Source organism: Heptranchias perlo, chromosome 30 (genome assembly GCF_035084215.1).
Source record: "Heptranchias perlo isolate sHepPer1 chromosome 30, sHepPer1.hap1, whole genome shotgun sequence".
Lineage (NCBI taxonomy): Eukaryota > Metazoa > Chordata > Chondrichthyes > Hexanchiformes > Hexanchidae > Heptranchias > Heptranchias perlo.
In genome coordinates this window covers 6,542,383-6,553,483 of record NC_090354.1, presented here as the reverse complement: position 1 = coordinate 6,553,483, position 11,101 = coordinate 6,542,383, and the positions used below count along the sequence as shown (strand labels likewise).

Genomic DNA, 11,101 nt, shown 5'->3' with positions numbered 1-11,101 from the left:
CATACCGAGACACGTTATCTGTTCCCTCCTTTGGGTTTAGAACACTTTGTACATTTCAGTGGTGGTTTATAGCTCGGGAGGACAGCTTTTGCCTTTGAATCGAGAAGTCTCCTGGTTAAATCCAGTTGCCCCCTTAACAATAAAGTGGAATATGCAGTTTGCCCCTTTGCCTCATGGTCGTGTTACCAAAGGGTGACTTCGGTTTCAATCATTGCTGTGAAGATCATTTGAATAATAATTACCGTAACTGTATAAACAGTTTGATGCCTTTGAAAGCAATGTTTCACATTGTGTAAGAATTTGTTGAAATGACCCCATTTCTTTTTCACTTTTGAAATCTCTGATGGTGTCCTGTACTATGTACCATTTAATTCTGCAGCCCATCAAGTGTTGATATGTATTTGGGGGTATAGCTCAGTGGTAGAGCATTTGACTGCAGATCAAGAGGTCCCCAGTTCAAATCTGGGTGCCCCCTCACAGAGCTTTATGTCACCAGAAGTCAATGAAAGTTCTCCAGCCTGAACTTTTGTACCATGTCTGTTACTATCATTCATAATAATACTGTAAACACAGTTTGATGCCATTTAAATTAATATTTCGCATTGTCAAAGATTTTCTTGAAAAGACCCCATCTCTTCACTTTTTAAATCCCTGATGGTGACCTGTACTATGGACCATTTTATTCTGAAGCACTTTAAATGCATAGATGGATCTGGGGCTATTGCTCAGTGGGAGAGCATTTGACTGCAGATCAATAAGTACCCAGTTCAGGAATGCAAGTGCTACCACTGAATCACGGCTGATAACTACAGCGGAGCGGCCTGTGCAAGCACTCTCAGAGTGAGGCCGTGCACCAAGGAAAGGGGAGATTTAAAATTCCCACGGGCAGTGCATTATCCGCCTCTTTCTCCCACAGCAGGGTTGTGTCCTCTGACGGGCATCATGGGCACAGACCAGTGAGACCTTCCCTTGTATGTTAATGAGCAGGGCCTGGAATGAGGCCAGAGTCATGAGTTTGGGGGGGCATCTCAGGGTGGGTGAAGATCCCACCCTGATGGAAATGCGCCCAAATTAAGCGGAGGGGGGGTGGTGTGGAAAGCTTAGGCCGTTACCTATTGTTTCATTTGATTGTGAAGCTCAGGGTACAGCAGAGTGTGAGAGGGGGTGTAGCTCAGTTGTAGAGCATTTGACTGCAGATCAAGAGGTTTCCTTGCCCAAATCTGGGTGTCCCCTTATTCAACTTTATGTTATCACAAAGATTGAAAGTTCCAGTTACCTCCCTCGACACTGTGCCTGTAATTATCACAATCAGTCATAAAATCTATGCATCAACAGTTTGGCTGTATTTTTGAAAGACTGAAGCATTTTTAAAGTGATGTTTCGCATTGTCTAATAATTTCTTGAAATGACCGCTTTTTTTACTACTCTGTTGGTTGCGTCCCGTGTTAGTCTCCTCAGGAGACTAACACGGGACGCAACCAACAGAGTACCCTTTGTCGTCCAGTACTTCCCCGGAGCGGAGAAACTACGCCATGTTCTCCGCAGCCTTCAACATGTCATCAATGAGGACAAACACCTCGCTATGGCCATCCCCACACCTCCACACCTTTAAACAGCCACCCAACCTCAAACAGACCATCGTTCACAGCAAATTACCCAGCTTTCAAGAGAACAGCGTCCACGACACCACACAACCCTGCCACGGTAACCTCTGCAAGACATGCCAGATCATCGACACAGATACCACCATCACACGAGAGGACACCACCCACCAGGTGCATGGTTCATACTCCTGTGACTCGGCCAACGTTGTCTACCTCATACGTTGCAGGAAAGGATGCTCCAGAGCATGGTACATTGGCGAGACCATGCAGACGCTGCGACAACGGATGAACGGACACCGCGCAACAATCGCCAAACAGGACGGTTCCCTCCCAGTCGGGGAACACTTCAGCAGTCATGGACATTCATCCACCGACCTTCGGGTAAGCGTACTCCAAGGCGGCCTTCGAGACACACGACAACGCAAAATCGTCGAGCAGAAATTGATAGCCAAGTTCCGCACCCATGAGGACGGCCTCAACCGGGATCTTGGGTTCATGTCACGCTACACGTTACCCCACCAGCGAACAAATGTTATCTGTTTTTAATATAACGGGTCAGTTGCTGTCTTTTCTATGTTTCTACCTCTCTATCTCTGTTTTTTTTGTTTGTTGGTTGTTTTTCAACATTTTAGGCAGGCAAAAAATAAAAGTTATTTTCAGAAAAATTATTTTCAAAATTTTAGGCAGGCTGAAAAATAAAAATTATTTTCAGAATTATTTTCAAAAGTTCAGGCATCTTCCAATTGTGATGAAAGGTGAACGCCCTGAAACGTTAACTGTGTTTCTCTCTCCACAGATAATTTTATAAAAGACCAGGCTTCCCACTGGGAATGCAAAGTCCGGAAATTTTGCGGTTCAGACCCCAAAAAACGACTATTTACAACTCCCACCCGCCCCCAACACACCCGTTTTTGGGGGTTTAAAATCACCTAAAAAGTCTGGTTTGCGGCCGCACCTCAATATTAACTTTAACCAATAAGTTAAATGAATCCTAATTCAGGAGGCAGTCCTGATGGTGAGATAAACCTTTCCAACTCTGGACGTTTACTGAAGGACCTTCTGTCCTTTCTCTTTCCAAGGGAGAATCAGATAGACTCGCAGGCATCTGGTCCCCACTCAAGGGAAGGTCAAACAGCAAACTTGCATTTATATAGCGCCTTTAACTAGTAAAATGACCCCAGACGCTTCACAGGAGGGTAATCGGTCAACAATTGACACTGGAGTGAAAGAAGGAGATGTTCGGACAGATGACCGATGACTTGAGCCAGAGCACTCCCGGGGGCTGCCTGCCCCCTTCTCTCTCTCTCTCTCCCCCAGTGTCCGTCTCACTTGGCGACCAAGCGGTAACAGGTGTGAAAAGCGAGCCCGGGACCTGGACTGAATATCGCCGCATTGTCAGCGGCTCCGCGCCGCTCCTCAACCTCCAGATGTGGCGACAGGCCCAACTTTTCACATTGGGGAAGAAAAATATGGGCGGGGGCCACGGTGTAAATCCGCCGATCGGAGGGACCTTTATTCAGCTCAGATAAACATCTGATGGATTGAGTGTCAGTGACACATATGATACAATTTTCTGACTCACCCCCTCTCAGCTCCCTCCCAGTGTCTGCCTCCCTGTCCAAATGAATGGAAACAGCTTCACCCTGTAGCCCAGGGGCAGGGGAGGAAAGTCAGGACATTCCAACATTGCATTTCGGTCTGGAAATTACATTCTATCAAATGTTGATCGGGTTAACCGGCCAGCGCGAAACAAGACAAATATTTCCAACGTCGTATGTTCAAAATTGCTTTCAGAATTATTTTAGGCACATATTTCACTCTCTGCCGCCCGTGTGCTTTGTAGCCGCATCATTCATTTGAGGAATAGCGCGGAGTCGCCCGACAATGCTGCGAAATTTAGTCTCGACTGGTTTTCACACGGGTTTTCAAAAATTTTAGGCAGGTCAAAAAATAAAAATTATTTTCTGACTTGTTTTTAAAATTTTAGGCAGAAAAATATTTTTATACTTTTAGGCAGACGCATTCATTTTCTGTGCTATATGTAGTGCTATAATACAAGTGTACGTGCTATATCAGTGTACGTACAAGAGCTATAATACAAGTGTACGTGGCTCCGGTGGGAGTGCTATAACACGAGTATATGTGTCTCTGCAGAGAGAGCTACAATACAAGTACAGGTGTCTCTGGGGAGAGTGCTTTTCCACAACAATACGTGTCTCTGGCTGGAGTACTATAATACAAACGGACGTGTCTCTGGAGCGAGTGGTATAAAATACAAGTGCACATGTCTCTGGAGGGAATGCTGTAATAGAAGTGTCCGTGTCTGTGGAGGGAATGCCAGAATACAAGTATACGTGCCTCTTGACGGATGCCATAATGCATGTATACATGTCTCTCGACGGAGTGCTACAATGCAAGTATAGGTGCGTCGAGAGGGAATGCTACAGGTGTACCTGTCTCTGGAGAACGTGCTGTAATACAAATTTACGTGTCTCTGCAGGGAGCGCTATAGTGTAAGTGTACGTATGTGTGGAGAGAGTGCCATGATACAAATGTGTGTGTCTCTGCAGGGAGCGTTATTATACAAGTGTACGTGTCTCTGGAGGAAATGCCATGATACAAGTGTACCTGTCTGTGGAGGGAGTACTGTAATTCAAGAATACGTGTCTCTCGGCAGAATGCTATAATACAAATGCACATGTCTCTGGAGAGAGTACTAAGATAAAGTATACATGTCTCTGGTGGGAGTGCTATAATGCCAGTGTGTGTGTCTCTGGAAGGAGTTCTACAATACAAGTGTATGTGTCTGTAGATGGCTTTCTATAGTACAATTATACGTGTCTGTAGAGGGAGTGTTATAGAAGTGTACACCTCTCTGGAGGGAGTGCCATAATACACAAGTGTACGTGTGTCTGGAGGGAGTTCTTTAATAGAAACGTACGTGTCGATAGAGGGAGTGCTGAACTTCGTTAAATTCTGTGAAATCTGCCAATCTCTCTCTCTTAAAATGGTCAATCTCTCTCTCGTTCTAAACAGCATCTGACTTTCTTAGTTAACGTCATCAATTTCTCTCGTACTTAATGTGAACGTTAAAATTTTACTAAACGCCATCAAACTTTCCCTATTTATCTGATCCTCCTCAAACTCTCTCTCACTGAAGTTCCTCCTTCACCCTCTCACTGTTTAACTGATCCACGTCAACCCTTATTTCAGAATAAAATCTCATTTTATTGTCCCGTGGGATCTTTACTCTGTTGTATTTTATTGGTCTATTTCCGTGTTGTCAGTTCTGTGTATTTTTATTTGTGAATTTCCAACCCGGAAACAAGAGGCTACTTAGCCGACATCATCCCAATTACTGCTGGCCAATCAGCAGCAGGAAGGTGAATGTCGGTCTTGGGGAAAGTTCGGATCTAACTTTGAAGTGCGGGCAGGGCGACCGAGTGAAGTCTCTTCCCCCGCGACCAATCTAACTTCGCATTGGCACCAGATCATTACAGGCGCCAACATTTCCAGTCCAGGGCTCAGCAAGAATTAGAGAATTAGACACCACGGGAGAGAAACAGGCCATTCGGCCCAATCAGTCTTTCCACCGCAGTCAAATTGCGCACAGCAAGACCCCAACAAAATGTCCCCAGAATCTGATTTTTGTTGGTTGCGGATGATTCACATCCGGTACAGGGGAAACTCCCCACGTTCAAAGAATGGCATTCGATCTTTTTTGTACATCAGATTGAACAGATCAGTCAAACTGACACACAATGTATTATTGCCCTGTTTAAAATAAATACATGTTACTGATCCTCGTCATACACGCCCTCTGTTCCTGCTTTGTGGATGTTCGACAAACCTTTCCTGAACGTAGACAAACCTCTCTCGTTCTGAACATCATCAAACCCACTCTTACTGAATGTCGCCAAACTCTCTCACTTAACATCGTCAATCTCTCTCGTTCTAAACATCATCAAACTCTCTCTTACTGAATGTTGTCAATGTCTGGGTTGAAATAATCTTTCTCTTTGTTATGCCGATCCGAACTCTCTCCTACTTACCCTGTCAATTCCCCAATTAACTTTGTCAATTTCCCTCTCTGACGGATCGCCCTCCATCTCTTTCTCGTTCTAAATATCATGAAACACTCTGACTGAACGTGTTTAATCTCACTCGTTCTAAACATCATCAAACTCTCCCTTAATTAAATTCATCAAACTCTCACTAACAGAATGTCCCAGCTCTCCCTCCTACTGAATGTCGTCAATTTCTCACTGAATGAGGCCAAACTGTCTCTCTTACTTAACCTGACAATCTCCCACTTAACTTCGTCAATCTCACCCTCGTAGGGAAGGTTACCAAACTCTCTCCAGTAATTAACACCGTCAATCTCTGTTGTTCGAAACAACATCAAACATTCTTTCTGAACGTTGTCAATCGCCCTCTCTATCATATGATCTCGTCAGTCTCTCTCTCTTACACAACGTTGTCAATCTTTCTCGTTCTAAACAATATTAAAGTCTCTTACTGAACGTTGTCAATCGCCCTCTCCATCATATGATCCCGTCAGTCTCCCTCTCACACAACGTTGTCAAACTCTCTGGTTCTCAACAACATTAAACTGTCTCACTGAACGTTGTCAATCGCTCTCTCCATCATATGATTTCGTCAGTCTCCCTCTCTTACACAACGTTGTCAATCTCTCTCCTTCGAAACAACATTAAACTCTCTGACTGAACGTTGTCAATCTCCCTCTGTATCATATGATCCCGTCAGTCCCCCTCTCTTACACAACCTGGTCAATCTCTCTCGATCTAAACAAAATTAAACTCTGTTACTGAACATTGTCAATCGCCCTCTCAATCATATGATCCCGTCAGTCTCCCTCTGTTACACAATGTTGTCAATCTCTGTTGTTCTTAACAACATTAAACTCTCTGACTGAACGTTGTCAATCGCTGTCTCGATCATATGATTTCATCAGTCTCCCGCTCTTACACAACGTGGTCAATATCTGTTGTTCTAAACAACATTAAACTCTCTGACTGAACGTTGTCAATCGCCCTCTCCATCATATGATCCCGTCAGTCTCCCTCTCTTTCACAACATGGTCAATCTCTCACGATCTAAACAACATTAAACTCTCTGACTGAACGTTGTCAATCTCCCTCTCCATCATATGATCCCGTCAGTCTCCCTCTCACACAACGTTGTCAAACTCTCTGGTTCTCAACAACATTAAATTGTCAAACTGAACGTTGTCAATCGCTCTCTCTATCATATGATTTCGTCAGTCTCCCGCTCTTACTCAACGTTGTCAATCGCCCTCTCTATCATATGATTTCATCAGTATCACTCTCTTACACAACGTTGTCAATCTCTGTTGTTCTAAACAACACTAAACTCTCTGACTCAACGTTGTCAATCGCCCTCTCTATCATATCATCTCTTCAGTCTCCCTCTCTTACAAAACGTTGTCAATCTCTGTTGTTCTTAACAACATTAAACTCTTTTACTGAACATTGTCAATCGCCCTCTCTTTCTTATGATCCCGTCAGTCTCCCTCTGTTACACAATGTTGTCAATCTCTGTTGTTCTAAACAACATTAAACTCTCTCACTGAACGTTGTCAATCGCTCTCTCTATCATATGATTTCGTCAGTCTCCCTCTCTTACACAATGTTGTCAATCTCTGTTGTTCTAAACAACATTAAACTCTCTTACTGAACGTTGTCAATCGCCCTCTCCATCATATGATCCCGTCAGTCTCCCTCTCTTACACAACGTGGTCAATCTCTCACGATCTAAACAACATTAAACTCTCTGACTGAACGTTGTCAATCTCCCTCTCTATCATATGATCCCGTCAGTCTCCCTCTCACACAACGTTGTCAAACTCTCTGGTTCTCAACAACATTAAACTGTCTCACTGAACGTTGTCAATCGCTCTCTCCATCATATGATTTCGTCAGTCTCCCGCTCTTACTCAACGTTGTCAATCGCTCTCTCCATCATATGATTTCGTCAGTCTCCCGCTCTTACACAACGTTGTCAATCTCTCTCCTTCTAAACAACATTAAACTCCCTTACTCAACGTTGTCAATCGCCCTCTCTATCATATGATTTCATCAGTATCACTCTCTTACACAATGTTGTCAATCTTTGTTGTTCTAAACAACACTAAACTCTCTCACTCAACGTTGTCAATCGCCCTCTCTATCTTATGATCCCGTCAGTCTCCCTCTCTTACACAACGTTGTCAATCTCTCTCCTTCGAAACAACATTAAACTCACTGACTGAACGTTGTCAATCTCCCTCTGTATCATATGATCCCGTCAGTCCCCCTCTCTTACACAACCTGGTCAATCTCTCTCGATCTAAACAAAATTAAACTCGGTTACTGAACATTGTCAATCGCCCTCTCAATCATATGATCCCGTCAGTCTCCCTCTGTTACACAATGTTGTCAATCTCTGTTGTTCTAAACAACATTAAACTCTCTCACTGAACGTTGTCAATCGCTCTCTATTATATGAATTCGTCAGTCTCCCTCTCTTACACAACGTGGTCAATCTCTCTCCTAAACAACATTAAACTCTCTTACTGAACGTTGTCAATCGCCCTCTCTATCATATGATCACGTCAGTCTCTCTCTCTTACACAACGTTGTCTCTCGCTCTCGTTCTAAACATCATCAAACTCTCTCTCACAGAAGTTCCTCCTTCACCCTCTCATTGTTTAACTGATCCACGTCAACCCTTATTTCAGAATAAAATCGCATTTTGTCGTCCCGCGGGATCTTTGCTCTTGTATTTTATTGGTCTATTTCTGTGTTGTCAGTTCTGTGTCTTTCTTTGTTGGAATTTAAAACCCGGAAACAAGACGCCGCTTCGTCGACAGCGTCCCAATTACTGCTGGCCAATCAGCAGCAGGTAGGTGAATGTCGGTCGTTGATTGGTTAATACCTCAATGTATCATATGATCCCGTCAGTCTCCTTCTCTTCCGCAACTTTGTCTCTCTCAATATATATCGCCCTCCCTGGGTTGTCGCGCCAGTGGGTGAAGCGCTTATCACGGTTCTGGTCGTATCTTTAATTTAACGTGTAGCGCACAGCCACCCGACAATGCTGCGATATTTAACCTCAGTCCTGGCCTGGATTTCAGACCTGTTGTCGGTCATTCGAAATTGAGACAAGCTCAGGGAGAGAGCAGGGCTGGCAGCCCCGAGAATGTGCGGGATCTGTCCCACCTCATCATCCAGGGAGATGGCAACGCGGTTATAGCGCCTGGTGGAGATTTCATTCTTAATATTCATCAACATATCGTTCATAATTAATTCCATTGAGTTAAATTTGGCCAATTTCGCGTGTAACGTTGCGCTTAGCTAGTAGGCGGATGTTCTTCAATCATTTTCATTTCTATTAACATTGCAGAAATATCAGGAAGAAGAAATACACTGAAAAGATTATCCATCATTTAGGAGATAAAAGATTAAAACAAATCTTGGGGAAAGTTCGGATCTAACTTTGAAGTGCGGGCAGGGCGACCGAGTGAAGTCTCTTCCCCCGCGACCAATCTAACTTCGCATTTTCACCAGATCATTACAGGCGCCACCATTTCCAGTCCAGGGCTCAGCAAGAATTAGAGAATTAGACACCACGGGAGAGAAACAGGCCATTCGGCCCAATCAGTCTTTCCACCGCAGTCAAATTGCGCACAGCAAGACCCCAACAAAATGTCCCCAGAATCTGATTTTTGTTGGTTGTGGATGACTCACATCCGGTACAGGGGAAACTCCCCACGTTCAAAGAATGGCATTCGATCTTTTTTGTACATCAGATTGAACAGATCAGTCAAACTGACACACAATGTATTATTGCCCTGTTTAAAATAAATACATGTTACTGATCCTCGTCATACACGCCCTCTGTTCCTGCTTTGTAGATCTTCGACAAACTTTTACTGAATGTGGACAATCCTCTCTCGTTCTGAACATCATCAAACCCACTCTTACTGAATGTCGCCAAACTCTCTCACTTAACATCGTCAATCTCTGTCGTTCTTAACATCATCAAACTCTGTTACTTCACATCGTCAATCTCTCACCGACGGAACTCTATCAATCTGTCTCTATTACTTAATATCGTTAATCTCTGTACTCATTTTAAACATAATCAATTTCTCTCTTAATTAATTACATCATACTCTCTCTTACTGTCTGTCCTCAATCTCTCTCCCACTGAAAGTCTCTGGAGTGAATTCCATGATACAAGTATACATGTCTCTCGACGGAGTGCTATAATACAAGTGTACGTGACTCTGGAGGGAGTGCCATAATACAAGAGAAAGTGTCTCTCGACAGAGCGCTATAATACAAGTGTACATGTTTCTGGAGAGAGTACTATGATTAAAGAATGTAATGAATCTGTAATGAACCTGGAAAGAATCTGTAACGTACCTGTTATCAATAATCTGTATTGAGTGTAATGCAATGAGGCACCCAAGAGTATCATGAACTGTAATTATGTCCAATGTGTTCATTGAACTACACTTGATGGAACCTGAAAATTGCATAATCTGTATTGTGTATGTTTGGAATGTGATATGACAACTGTATTGTATGTACTGCTGCAAATTTTATGAACAAAGTGTATTTTTGGAAAAAAAAACTATGATTAAAGAATACATGTTCCAGGTGGGAGTGCTATAATACCAGTATGTGTCTCTAGTAGTAGTGCGACAATGCAAGTGTACGTGCCTGTAGATGGTTTTCTATAATACAATTGTATGTGTCTATAGAGGGAGCGTTGTCATAGATGTGCACACCTCTCTGGAGGGAGTGCCTTAATACACGTATAAGTGACTCTGGACGGATTGCTATAATACCATTATACGTGTCTCTAGAGGGAGTGCTATAATAGAAGTATACGTATCTCTGGAGGGATTTTTTAAAAGTCTAATACATCAGCTTTATTCTCAGTAATAATACATACACACGCACAGAGACGCTGGGAAAGACTTGTTGAATATCTCCCAGAGACACAGCGGCCAGCGCGAAACAAGACAAATGTTTCCAACTTCGTATGTTCAAAATTGGTTTCAGAATTATTTTAGGCACATATTTCACTCTCTGCCGCCCGTGTGCTTTGTAGCCGCAAAATTCATTTGAGGAATAGCGCGGAGCCGCCCGACAATGCTGCGAAATTTAGTCTCGACTGGTTTTCACACGGGTTTTCAAAAATGTTAGGCAGGTCAAAAAATAAAAATTATTTTCAGAATTGTTTTTAAAATTTTAGGCAGAAAAATATTTTCATATTTTTAGGCAGACGCATTTATTTTCTGTGCTATATGTAGTGCTATAATACAAGTGTACGTGCTATATCAGTGTACGTACAAGAGATATAATACAAGTGTACGTGGCTCCGGTGGGAGTGCTATAACACGAGTATATGTGTCTCTGCAGAGAGAGCTACAATACAAGTACAGGTGTCTCTGGGGAGAGTGC

The 11,101-nt window shown here is 43.2% G+C and overlaps 1 non-coding gene across 1 annotated transcript; it reads left to right on the top strand.

The window, feature by feature from the left end:
• The first annotated feature begins 403 nt into the window (after positions 1-403).
• On the top strand, positions 404-475 carry trnac-gca (transfer RNA cysteine (anticodon GCA)). Its single transcript has one exon. It is a non-coding gene; the product is annotated as a tRNA-Cys (tRNA).
• The last annotated feature ends 10,626 nt before the right edge of the window (positions 476-11,101 follow it).